Raw genomic sequence first — 14,094 nt, forward strand, 5'->3', positions numbered from 1 at the left:
TCCTATTATTGTACTTCACACTCTTATAACCCAGTCGGAGTTCCTTTCCTTTATTGCGGCATTGGCTTAAGTCCCAGTTGTACCTCCCTCTCTTTCATTTGTTTGGACAGCTGCTTGTATATTTGTGCATTTCAGTGGCTAGAATTCAGATGGGCCTGTACATGCTTCTCTCCCCTCAGGGCAATGAAGTCTCTGACCTCACCCGGAGGCCACACTGCAGTACGAGTCTTGACTGATCAGCATTAAGGAACATGACAGCTTTGTGATCTCCACAAGAGCTGGAATTACAAGACACAGAACCTGCACCAGCATTTAAACAGGGAGGTGACTTCCAACTAGGATGACCCCAGGCACTAGAGACCACACATGTAAACAGACAGGCCAACCCCAAGCCAGCAAAGCAGTGTGGGATACCAACAGGAGGAACTGGCAGAGGCACAACAGTGTTGGGATGGGTAGTCATCCCATATCTCTCAGTAAATCTGTTTTTAAAGTGGATTGAATAATGCATGTTAAAACACCTGAAGATAAGCAATCAAAAAAACCCAACAACCACCACCAAAACCAAAACACCACACACAACTGACTATGGAAGCAAGACCCTTTAATACAGAATAATGCAAATTAACCTGCAACAAATTCCAATTGTAAACAAGCCCTTAGTTTCACCATCTACACTGCTGATACTGAGACAGAGGTGAAGTGATTTGTACAATAATGCTTCATAAGCAAGTCAATGGCAGAACCAGGATTAGAATTTAAAAATTCTTAATACCATCCTTGTGCTTCTCCTTTAAAAGGTCTGACAATATACAAAAGAAAATCTTTTCAAAGTGTTGCAAGAAATCAAGTGCTATTTTAAAGTTCGCCCTCATGAAAATGTACCTCCTTTAACAAAGCCTGGCTGTTCAGCCCCATCTATTACCACAAGCTTTACACTAATCTCTAATTTGCATGTTCATCAAGATACTGCGCCCTCAAAGGCTCTTAGTTTGGAATTGACAAGATGTCTGGTTTTGGGGTGGGGATGAAAAATGCTGACAAATGCAGAATCAGCCAGAGGACTTTATATGCAATATTTGTACAATCCAGAGAACATTTAAAAAAAACTATTTATATAATTGAAGGTGAGAATTAAAGGCCTAAACAAGCTAAGTTTTACCCTGCACCCAGTGTTGAAAGAAAGGACAATGACTTACAAAGATTATTGGAAAACACTTAAAGTTGTGCAAGAGACAGCAGAAGTTTTCTTCATAAGAATTTTGACGAAGATGGTGTGTGTCACTCATTTAGGAATCTATCCCAACTGTTTAAAAATACTGTAATGGCAGTTTAAGTGTTTAGACTTCAAAAAATTAGATTCCTCTATACTGGAGATGCAGGACAGGAACTTACAGAACCAAAACGGAGAGGGCTAGGACACAAATGGAGGAAAGACCTGAACAACATACTGAAATCCCCAGGGCAATAGGCAACAAGCAGGCCGAGCACAACATGAAAATGCACAACAGAAGCAGAACTGAAAGCCATCAAAATGATAACAGAAGAAGCTAAAGAGTGTAGCAAGAGCCTGTCAGAGATAGAAGGCAATGGTGAAGACCCTAAGTTCCGCATGGAACAAAGAAGCATAAGTCAGTCAAGTGACTCAGACTGGATATGCAGAAATAGCTCACCAAAAACCCATCCAAATGTTTATTTTCCTCCAAGTGCAGGCATGTAACTCCATTAATACAAACATACCTATCATCTAAGGTCCCGGAAAGCTGCAGAGCAGCCTATTAAGCCCCGTGCAGGCGCACAGGGGACCCAGACCTGGCAGACCTGTCACAGCCAACCCTCTGCCCCAGCTCTGAGCCCCTCCCACACTCCGAACCCCCTGGCCCAAAACTAGCCCAGCTCCTGGCCTGCCACGGCTGGGGAACAGGGACTCCACCCCTGGCCTGCCATGGCAGAGAGAGAGGTGTGTCCTTCCCCCAACCCCATCCAGGTGCTGCTGTAGGGAGAGAGAGCTGGGGGGAGTCGTCTCTCCTTGCCATAGCCCCAAGGCAGCCTGCACCCCAAACCCCACACCCCCGGCCCCACCCCAGAGCCTGGACCCCCAGCCGGAGCCCTCCCCCTCCCGCACCCTCTGCCCCAGCCCTGAGTCCCTCATCCCCTGGTCCCACCAGAGTCCACATCCCAACCCTCTGCCCCATCCCTGAGCCCTACATCCCAAGCCCCACCAGAGAGCCTGCATTCCCAGCTGGAGCCCTCACAGCCCTGCACTCCAACCTTCTGCCCCAGTCCTGAGCCCCCTCCCAAACTCCGAACTCCTTGGCCCCACCCCTACCACATGAATTTTGCTATGTGCACCAATATGGAGGTTGTGTGTCACATATCACCTCCTTATTGGTGCAGATAACAAAATTCATTCTGCACATGCATGGGAAAAATTAGAGGGAACACTGCCCAACACCTGTTTGCTAGATTCCAAAGGACCAAGGTATTCAGAGACCACAATACTGTATCTACACCATTCTTAGAGGGATAATATGTTTTGAACATCATTTCTCCTTCCCACTCATTCCCCTCATGTTATGTGCTCAAGTATTGGTTTGGGGTTCATACTGTGACCTGCGTTCATAATTTGACCTGTAATTGGCATATAGGATTTATCAGACCCTTAATGATCATTTCTAGTATTCTCCCGCCCAGGGCCGGCGCTTCCATTGAGGCGAACTAGGCAATCGCCTAGGACGCCAGGATTTTCGGGGGGCGGTATTTTGCCGGGGGGGAGGGGCGGCAGGCGGCTCCAGTGGACCTGCCGCACTCATGCCTGTGGAGGGTCCGTCGGTCCGCAGCTCCGGTGGACCTGCCGCAGGCACGGCCGCGGCAGCTCCACTGGAGCCGCAGACCAACAGACCTTCCGCAGAAATGGCTGCAACAGGTCCACTGGAGCCGCGGGAGCGGCGTGCGGGGTGGTGAAATGGCCATGCGCCTAGGGCGCGAAAAACTCTAGCACTGGTCCTGCTCCCGCCAGCAGTAGCCAATAGCTTCTGTTTTAGAGGAAGGTGAAAAATATAACGCATGTACCCAGTTATGCAATGCTGCACACGCAGGCAGTAGAGAGAAAATTCCTTCCTGATCCTTGTGGCCATCAGCTTACACCTCAACCCCTACTAATACACAAGACATTTAAATGCGTGAGATATGACCTAAGTCTGGAACACCCTGAGTAACTATCAAACTTATTTTTAACTTATGCTCACTCTGTGGATCAAATGAACAGATCAGCACTGGAAAGGATTTTAAGGAGAGGTTCCCTACTCAAGGGTTTGCAGAGAAGTTCCCTGCCAAGGCTTCTCATAAGACATGAAGGGAGATCCCTGACCAAGCTGTCCCCAAATTCAGTAAATGCAGGCAAGACTCAGCCGGACTGCATTGGTACTGTTGTCGTGCTACCACCATCCAATCAAGGATGCAGAAGGTCCTCAGCTCTCCTCTTCCAGCAGCTGTAGCCCCCGCTCCTTCTCCTCGCTACATTTCCCCTCCAAAAGAGGGATCTTGTAAGGATCTGGTTAGGGGAAAGGGAAGGGAGAAAAATGGGGCCCCATTACAGTTTTCACAGGAAGGGACAGAGAAGTTGAGCCTCCTAACTCTATGAAGAACACAGCAGCCTAGGGCCTCTTCTTCCTCTGTCTGTATGGGAAGCCCCAGCTGCTTCCCCTGCCCTGAAATCACAATGGGCTCCTTGCTCTACCGCTTTAAAAGCAAAGGAAAAGCAGAGAGAGAAGCAAGGGGCCTAACTGCCATAGATGGGTCACCTCCTCTTCCCAGCTCTGCTGGCTCCTGAGGTCTGCAAAGCATCACCTAAACTGCCAGTACAGCAGCACAGGGAGGCCAAATTAGCAGTAATGCAGAATGTGCAACAAAACGTGGATGCTCAAGAGCTCTGGTTTGCACGATATTTGATAACTCCTTTGTATGCAAAGCTAATCAAAGGTATTATTGCTCAAAACCATTAGTCTTTACAATCCTGCTACCGTATTTGACTATAAACCCCTGCTGAAGTGAATTCCCCAGGATGATTACAGTACTCTGACAATTCTGTTCTTTTTTTAAAGCCAGGATTATAACCTGACTGATTTCAATGTTTTAGGGCAGTGTTTCTCAACGACCAGTCCACAGACCAGTGCCGGTCCCCGAGATCTCCCTGACATAGTTTAGGAAGGCAGCAAGCCAGTCCCTGGTATCAAAAAGGTTGAGAAACACTGCTTTAGGGCATAGTATTCATTGGTGATAGACGACGTTTATCCTTAATCCCGCTCTACCACTTCTTCCACTACATTTCTTTCCAGTCAGCATTGAAAACAAGACTGTAAATGGCATGCAGAGGTGCTTTGTCACAGAAGTTCTGTTTTTTGTACTAGATGTATAATCAAGATACTAACCATTCACCTAATCATTAAAAGATACCATAGCACTTTCTGCAAATGTAATTCCAGTATTTCTGCCAAATTCTAATCTATGTATTTACATTCCGCCTCCCTAATTTCCCACATCATTTCAGATGGATAAAATAGTCCCTCCAATTCCAGTTCTGAACTGTTGTGCAATGTTACTATGTACTATTGAAGAACTTCTGCATTCCACTCAGAGGAAGCAGCATCAATTCCTGTATATAGTGTATAATATACTGCAAGCAAGCAAGACGGAATTTTCAAGGCACCTAAGCCCCACTGACAGTAAATGAGACTTGTGTCCTAAATCAATTGTCTCTCTAATATCCTGGGGCCGACACAGCTATAACACTGCAAACCTACCAATTAGGTGCTTTTGAAAATTCAACCCACAGTCAGTAAATGACTTTAGTATCTCTGCTTCAAAAAGGGTTACAAAATTAGTATGCATAATAGAAACCTTAGCATGTGTCTCACTGATTCAGACACACTGCACAGTCTGCACATAACAGGTTCCCAGGGTCTTCAAAGACCCTGAAGTAGGACATTCATTTTCTAAATACACTTCCACTGCTATCACTTTCCAGTTTCCAACAGTTCTAAACACTTCACAGGGAAGATACAAAACAATTTTTTTATAAATACAAATCTATCCAACTTTTACAGGGAAAAAACAGGAGTGGTACCAGTGTTTCTGGTGCCCTAAGCAGAATTTGGGAGGGCCAGCATTTTGTGCACTTCCCCCGGGGGGGCGCAGGAGCTTCCGGTTCCACTCCCATTGCGCTGCCGAAGAAGGACCCTCCGCCGAAATGCCGCAGGCGACAGCGGCAGTCATTGAGCTGCTCAATTGCCTGCCGCTGTTTTCCGCAGCAGGTTGGCAGAAGGTCCTTCTTCGGAGGTGCAACGGGAGCGGAACCACAAGCTCCTGTGCGCCTCGTGGGGAGCGCACAAAATGCTGCTCACTGAATCCTGGTGCCCTAGGCGACCACCTAGGGTCGCCTAATGGAAGCATCAGCCCTGGGAAACAAAGACCATTTAATGCTTTGGTTCCTCATTTTCTAAAATCTTTGTGACTGGAAACCACAGTAGGAAGATTTTTGTTTAAAGGCATTACACTGTATTATGTATGTAGAAATCTCTCCATTCCCTATCATTTTGTTCCTGTAAGTGTATCTGCTTTGTTACAGGCCAATGAACACAGGTGAGTTTGGGCTGTGATTTGTTAACTCAGGGAACATAGCCTTGAAATCTTGATTAGCAATCACTTACCACACATGCCTCCTCTCAGCCCAAAGCTATGTGGCAACAGAGCATTGAGATAAAGCAGCAAAGAGCAACACCACACAAAACTTGCCTCTTACTTTCCCCCAATCTAAAAACACACAAACTTATTTTTGACATTGCATTTTTCAAGTCTCAGCATGCTGATGTTTAAGGAGGGTCTCCACTTCAGTTATTTCGTTAGGTGAAAGCTGCTCACAGTGTTTTCAAGTGTAGAGAATGATGGGAACGAAGATAGTGTTGGACTTCTTTGGTGACTTTCATTCATCCTTGTGAGGCAGGCAAGTATCTTCATTTCACAGATGGAGAAAATAGTCACCAAAGGTCAAAGGACTTGCCTCAAGACACAGAGTGAGTCAGTGGCAGAGCTAGGAATAGAATCCAGAACTCCTGATTCCTAGTCTCATGGCCTAACCACTAGATCCCACACTGCGAGTAAGAGCAAGGACAGGGACACAAGCACAGGTTAATTTAAGTTTTTTGTTTTTCTAATGAGACACACACACAGGAGATGCAAAAAAATTCCAGATGAGACTGACAGGAAAGGGATCAAGATCTTGGGCTGATGAAGAGGAGCAAAAATGAGAAATTAAGAAAATAAAGTTTGGAGCTTACTGTGTTTTTGACCCTGCAATTTGAAACAGACTTTGAGGTGAAATGCTAAGTCCTGGCAAATGGAATGCAATCACTGGTGACGTAACATCTGCAAAGGCTATTTTATCTAAACTTCAGATCACAAGAGACTTAACGTTCAAAAACAATCAAAATGACAATAGAGAGATAGTCTGAAGACCACGCTATATAAATTCAGCCTCTTCCCAAGCATTAACTGTTTGGAAAGCAGTCAGCAGACTGGCAAATGAGACACCCAGTAATGAAAAGAACTCATCATATAGATGGAGACATGTGTCATGATCCTTGGCTCACATTCAGGAACAAAGACATGTATGAGTAGCCAAAAGGTACTAGCTGCCTTTCAAACACATAGTAAGACATGGTCCCTGCCCTAAAGAGGTTACCGTCTAAGAGCTTTATCTAAGGTTATTGCCTGTTACATGACAAGATCCTAGGTTCTGCCAGATCGGCTCAGATCCGAGATCCATCTAGTTCAGTATCTTGTGTCTGACAGTGACTGGTACCAGATATTTCTGAAGAAGGTAAAAGAACCCTGTAGTAGCATACTTGGTATATTCTGCCCACAATCTCAGCCTGATCTGTGAGATTAGAGCTCTTGGAACACTGAGTGGTTCCAGACAACTGGAACAAAGCTAATGTTGTGCCAGTGCTACCGGAACAACTTACTAGGAGTTGTGGTGGATTCTCCATCACTGGCAATTAAGATTGGATGTTTTTTCTAAGAGAAATGTTGTAGTTTACACAGAAATTAATTCAGGGACGTCCTATGACTAGGGTCCTACCAAATTCATGGCTGTGAAAAACACATCATGGACCATGAAATCCGGTCTTCCACCGTGAAATCTGGTATTTTATGTGCTTTTACCCTATACTATACTAATTTCACATAGGAGACCACAGTTCTCAAATTGGGGGTTCTGACCAAAAAGGGAGTTGCAGGGGGGTGACAAGGTTATTTTAGGGGGGATCGTAGAATTGCTACCCTTACTTCTGTGCTGCTGCCTTCAGAGCTGGGTGGCCGGATAGCAGCGGCTGCTGATTGAGGGTCCAGCTCTGCGGGCAGCAGTGCAGAAGTAAGGGTGCCAATACCATACCAGGCCATCCTTACTTCTGTGCTGCTGCTTGCAGCGGCTCTGCCTTCAGAGCTGGGCTCCTGGCCAGCAGCTGCCGCTCTCCAGCTGCTCAGCTCTGAAGGCAGCACCACCGCCAGCAGCAGCGCAGAAGTAAGGGTAGCAGTACCACAAGCCCAGTACAATCACCTTGCAACCCCCACACAACTCCTTTTTGGGTCAGGACCCCTGCAATTACAACACCATGAAATTTCAGATTTAAATAGTAAATTTCATGATTTCAGCTATTTTTAAAATTCTAAGACCATGAAATTGACCAAAATTGACCATGAATTTGGTAGGGCCCTGCCTATGACCCATGACATACAGGAGTTCAGACTAAATGATCACAATGGTCCTTTCTGGCCTTCTAATCTATTAATCTTAGAGAATGGATTAAGCCCTGAAACATGAGGTTTAATATTCCTTCCAAAATTTGTTAGTATTAATCATAAGCACTGGATATTCTTGACAGCCATATAAGTGTCCAATCCTTTTTTGAAGCTTGTTAATTCTTGGCATCATCTTCTTGTGACAATCTTCACAGTCTAAATATGTATTATGTGAAAAATGTATTTGATTAGTTTTGCATTTTCCACATTCTAATTTCACAGAAGGTCTTGTGTTATGAGAAAGGGAGAAATTTTTGATGTACCTTCTTTATATCTTCAGCAGTTTATATTTGTCTTCTTATACCTTCTTATTTGTCTCTGTCGCGGGGTAGGTACACCCCGTTCACAGAATAGCAGGTTGAGTGTGACAAGCGGTTATGACTCAAGTGGCTAGAGTAGATACTGCTGTTATAAATATATTTATGCTGTTATAAAGATATTGCCCTATAAAGCAGGGCGATCCAGCCTAGCAGCCAGAGTCCTTGGGGCTGTCCTTGCTCCCAGGGCAGCATGACCTAATGGCCAGAGTCCTTGAGCAGTGCCCACACCCTGGAACAGGTGTGGGGCAGGGAACAGGGATCCATGTCCACCGTTCTCAACTGGGTCCCAGCCCAGGGCCCTAAGAAACTGGTAGTCTATGGTTTGGCTCAGTTTCCTATTTTAACAGTTGCATTCCCTGGGTCACTTCCTAACTTTGTTCCTAGTTCTCCTAGGAGCATCGGCCTTCTGGCCCACTCTCGTCCTCCAAGGTCAGCAGGGATTCCGCTGTCAATCTTACTGGCTTGGCCTCCACAGTCTGCAGAGCCAGCAGCTCCCTGGCAGAAGCCCACAGCATACATCTTCTCTTCTCCTCAGCCAGCCCAAACTGAGCTGGGCCACTCCCTTTTATATCTTGTCTCCAGGCTGAGCATGCCTGTTAGGGAGCATGGCCTCTTCATCTCACAAGGTGCGAGATCAATGCAGGGGAGGCACACCCAGTCACAGTCTCCTTTCTAAAATAAACAATCCCAGTCTTCTCAATCTCTCTTCACACCACTTTTCTATATCCTTGATTATCCTTGTCACCATTCTCTGAACCCCACCTAATCCTGTGTGAGAGAGTACCTTATGCAACATTCCAGATGAGATAGTGTTGATTAATAAAGACATGATAATGTTCTTCATACCATTCCTTATTCATCTTAACATCCTGTTTGCTTTCTTGACTACAGCTGCACGTTGAGCAGAGGTTTTCACTGAGCTGTCTACAATGACTCCCAGGTCCCTTTCATGCACCGATACCATTAATGTAGAACTCTGAGGGGTATTAATAGTTAAGTGTATTCCTCCAAAGTTCATTACTCTGCATTTACGAACACTGAACTTCGCTTGCCATCCTGTTACCCATTCACCCAGCTTGTTTATATCTCTCCAAATTCACCACAGTCCTGGCTGGTTCCAACTAGCCTAAACAGCTCTCTCCCATTTCCATCTTTGCTACCTTACTACTCACCCTTTCCAGATCAGTAACAAACATAATTAGACACCACTGGACCTAGTATGAAACCATGACACACCCCACCGTTAAACTTTTACCACGATTAAATTTGATTTAATTCTACTCTGTTTTCTGCCTACTATAATATAAACAGCAAAAGGATAATCACCTTACATTTACCACATGTAATGCCCCGTACCACAAAGGATACCAAAATGCTCCTGAGTAAATTGAAATATCAACTATTACACATACAAGAAACATCTCAGCTACCACTGAAACACAGCTACCACTCACATTACATGTGACCCTGGTTTAATAATGCCAAGCAATACTATACAACAGGCAACCCAGGAACCAAACCCTGCAACAAACCCCGGTGCCAACTCTGTCCACATATCTATTCAAGGGACACCATCATAGGACCTAACCACATCAGCCACACCATCGGGGCGCGTTCACCTGCACATCTACCAATGATATATGCCATCATATGCCAGGAATGTCCCTTTGCTATGTACATTGGCCAAACCAGACAGACTCTGCACAAAAGAATAAATGGACACAAATCTGATCTCAGTAGGAGAACTCTTCAGTCTCTTTGGTCACTCAATAACAGACCTAAAAGTGGCAATTCTTCAACAACAAAACTTCAAAAACAGACTCCAACGTGAAGCTGCAGAACTGGAATTAATTTGCAAACTGGACATCATCAGATTAGGCCTAAATAAAGATGGGGAGTGGTTGGGTCATTACAAAATTTAAACCTAATTTCCCCAATACTAACTTCCCCCTACTAACACTAACACCTTCTTGTCAACTGTCTGAAATGGGCCACTCTCATTACCACTTCAAAAGTTATTATTCCTCCTTTGGTGTCTTGCTGTTAATTGAATTGCCTCATTAGATTGACCTCACACTTGGTAAGGTTAACTCCCACCCTTTCATGTATTTATACCTGCTCCTGTATTTTCCATTCCATGCATCTGATGAAGTAGGTTCTAGCCCACGAAAGCTTATGCCCAATAAATGTATTAGTCTGTAAAGTGCCACAAGGATTCCTTCTTGTTTTTTTCAGATACCATTGTTACAAACAGTATAAGGGATTAGAGATGGATGTTTAGAAAGAGAAGAATTTTGAGAAGAATAAAATTTGGTAGGATTATTTTAGGTAGGCAGGCCAGATAAATAACCTTTGGTGGAATTTGGCCGGAATAATACATGTATCCAGCAGCACTATATAGAGCAATTGGTTCAGAAGAGACTCAGAGGGAAGAATAAAAAGAACGAAGAGTACTTGTGGCACCTTAGAGACTAACAAATTTATTTGGGCATAAACTTTCGTGGGCTAGAACCAACTTCATCAGATGCATGGAAGAATGCAGGGGAGAGTGCCACCTGCTGGATGATGTTGAGATTCAAGCCCTGACCTGGCCTGACCCTGCTTGACTTGCGAGGTCTGTTAGGATCAAAGAACAAGGTGCTATGGCTGACAGGCATAGTTAGCTATAACTAGCCCCATTAGAATCCAGCCTTATAAGAATCTTCTGGGTTGTATTTTTAAATACAGTTAAAAAAAAAAAAAGTAGTGGATTCTCAGAAAGATAATTATGAGTCCAAGTTAAAAGCAGCTCCAATTACTCCAAAAAAAACCAACAACCAAGGACATACCAGGATACATTTTACATTTTCAAACCAGATTTTACATTTGTTGTATAGAAATAAATTTACACCTCAGTTAAGATATCAGTGGAGAAAATCATGTAATACTGTATAAGATTTGAGTTCACAGCCATGTATAAAACAAGAGTTTTAATGGATGGGAAAACATGCTATGCACAACACAGGTGGACAGCCAGTTCAATTATGGTGCAACTATCACAGTACATGGAGTCCTTTATCCAACTTGCAGAGTTACTTAGAGGTTCTCATTTTGAACAAGTACAGAATGTACTTTGATCCCCACTGTCTCCTGCCAAAGCTGCAGAAATCACTGAGCCAAAACCAATAGTCTCAAAGGATATTGTGGCAGAGGTGTAATATGGCCTCCGGTTATATACAGCAGATTTCATTCTGAAGGATCTCAATGCACTTTTAAAGACATAGGAATAACTTCACTCACTGAATAAAAGTGGCTAGGCCAACAAAGGTCTTCTGGAGTCTAAGGCTGTATCTACTCAAGCATTTTTGTCAGTATAACTTATGTTGCTTATGGGGAGTGACAAAACACCCCCAAGCGACATAAGTTAAACCAACAGCAGGGCCAATGGGGACAGCACTAGTCAGCAGGAGCCGCTCTCCCACCGATATAGCTACCGCCGCTCATGGGGGGTGGCTTAATTATGTCAATGGGAGAGCTTTCTCCCGTCAACACAGAGCGGCTACACAGGAAATGTTACAGAGGCGAAGCTGCATTGGTACAGCTGTGCCACTGTAAGGTCTCTAGTGTAGATGTGGCCTAAAAAGAAGGACCTGTACCCTCACCACACCCATCGGTGCGTTATGGAGCTTTTACCTTGCTCTGATGTTTCAGGCACAGACGTCTACCTGAGGCAGGATACCAGCTTGAACCCCGGGTGCTAAATTCAGCCTTACCTCAGGTGAAATGTGGCAGCTGTTTAACAGTGTACACCCATGTTATACAAAAGTTTAGAACATTAAACAGAAATGCCATACTATGATAATGCTTGACATAGCTTCAGCTGCAGAGTTGAGTTTTTCACTTAAAGCAGAGATTCAGCCTCCTTCTTATGTATAAAGACTAAAGAGTATGATCCCCAAAATTAGAACACTGATTTTGAACTTGGCATGAGACGTTTTACAAGTAAACCCATTACACTGAGAAGATTTGTAAAATCTGTCCTTTAAGCTCTGTCAGACTGTTTTGTCTCAAATGATCTTAAGAGTGGAACAACACAGGCTCTTTTCACATTAGTTATACCTCATTGAAATCTGTGCATAAGCTACATTCGACAGAATATAGTTGTACAGAAAAGGCATTCAAACTACTTTTATTCTACCCTATAGTGACATGATACACCACCACATAATTATGATTAATGCATTTTAGAGTTTATGGTTCCAGATTCGATAAAGCAGATTTTTAGAAATATTTATTTTTTCACTCCCACCACCATTTATGGTGTCACTACAGAGCAGAGTTAAAGAATCCAAACCTCCTTAACTGTTTGATTTCAGTTTAACCTTAACTCTAAATTTCTTTATTTGTAGTGGGGTTTTTTGGATAACTACAATATTTTAACCCTTAATTTACTAATACATACTCTCAAAATTAATTCCAGTTTCCTGGATACAGGTGAAACTGCAAGGAAAGGACAAGGAGGCAGAGCGTGGTTAAGCAAACTGAAGTCCAGATAGTATAGAGCAATAAAACAAGAGTAACTATAGGAAATTTTTTGGTAGAGACTACAAGCATACTGGACTATTTTTAATCTGAAAATCAGAATCATTTGCAACACAGCATGCTTTTGGGAACATTTGTTCAGCACAGACTCAACACTAAGGGCTCAACGTACTGAATTACACAACACGTTCCCTGCAATCATACCTCAACATTCTTTAGGTCTCCCAGTGCAAGTACTGCCCCAACCTAGTTTTAGCAATGTTATTTATAAAATCTGAAGGAATTACAAATGTAAAGTGGCATGGATGCAGGTGTACATGAATAAAATTTTGGTAAGCTTATTTTCAAGATTTCACATTTCTGGCGACAATTCATCATAGGCAAAGAAATAACACTAGATGTTTGAGATGCAGAGGTAACCTACAATCTAAAATAAGCAATATAAGCAAATTTTATATATTTGAACTAAAACTATAAAAAGGAAACTTTATAAAATAGGTTCTTGCCTCTATCTGGTCTCCACAGGAAATACACAACAGTGTACCTTCACCCATGACATACATAAACTTTTTAAAGCAGCCCATCCATTCTCTTGCTGTCTTCCTCCTCCTAGCTCCACTTCTCATATCCACCAAGGTCTGTTTTGCTGTGGTATTGATTTAAAAGATTAGATGTACAAACTGCATACACAAGAAGTGTGTTCTTTTGGCAGATACAGACTAACACGGCTGCTACTCTGAAACTTGCTTGTATTACCATTGCCATGTCCTCCCTCACCAATTCCTTCTTGTTTGACACACTTTGTGAGGCAGGGACTAACAGGTATCTTCTACTCACTTTACAGCAATTACTGCATCTTTGTTTGTATGTAAGGGAACACAGAGGTCCCTAGTTTTCTAGAAATAATTCCTCCTCCTCAATGGCACACCGCTAAGATATGCCCTTAGCAGTAAGTTGAAAAATGTATTTACATTATCTCCCAAAAGAACTGGTAGAAGCCTCACCACTTGGGTCAGCAAAACCAAACCGAAGACACAGTCGAGAATACACAATAGGGTATAATTTTGCACTAGCCCCTACAGGAAAGGACATGAAGATTTAACAGATCTCCAATTTCCATGGTCACAGACAGGCCGCATTTGAAAACATTTAAAAGATTCTAGCTAGTCAGCACTCCATAACAGCAGCCTTCATGCCACTCTGCAAAACAAGATTTTCAACCACCTTGGTAAATACATACAATCAGGAGGAGATCATCAATTTTGTGGTCAATTCTCCAGTTAGTCAAGACTGGGTGTCCTGAACAATATATTTTGAGCTGGATACATATCTGGGTGACAGTCCATGATCTGAGTTACATGGGAGGTCAGAATACAAGATCATAATTACCTCTTCT

The 14,094-nt window shown here is 43.5% G+C and overlaps 1 protein-coding gene across 1 annotated transcript in view; it reads right to left on the reverse strand.

Annotated features, from left to right (window-relative positions):
• The window catches only part of WBP1L (WW domain binding protein 1 like), a 91,350-nt gene that overhangs the window by 76,520 nt on the left and 736 nt on the right, over positions 1–14,094 (reverse strand). The window lies entirely within an intron of this gene.

This window comes from Chelonoidis abingdonii, chromosome 16 (assembly GCF_003597395.2).
Source record: "Chelonoidis abingdonii isolate Lonesome George chromosome 16, CheloAbing_2.0, whole genome shotgun sequence".
Taxonomy (NCBI): Eukaryota; Metazoa; Chordata; order Testudines; family Testudinidae; genus Chelonoidis; species Chelonoidis abingdonii.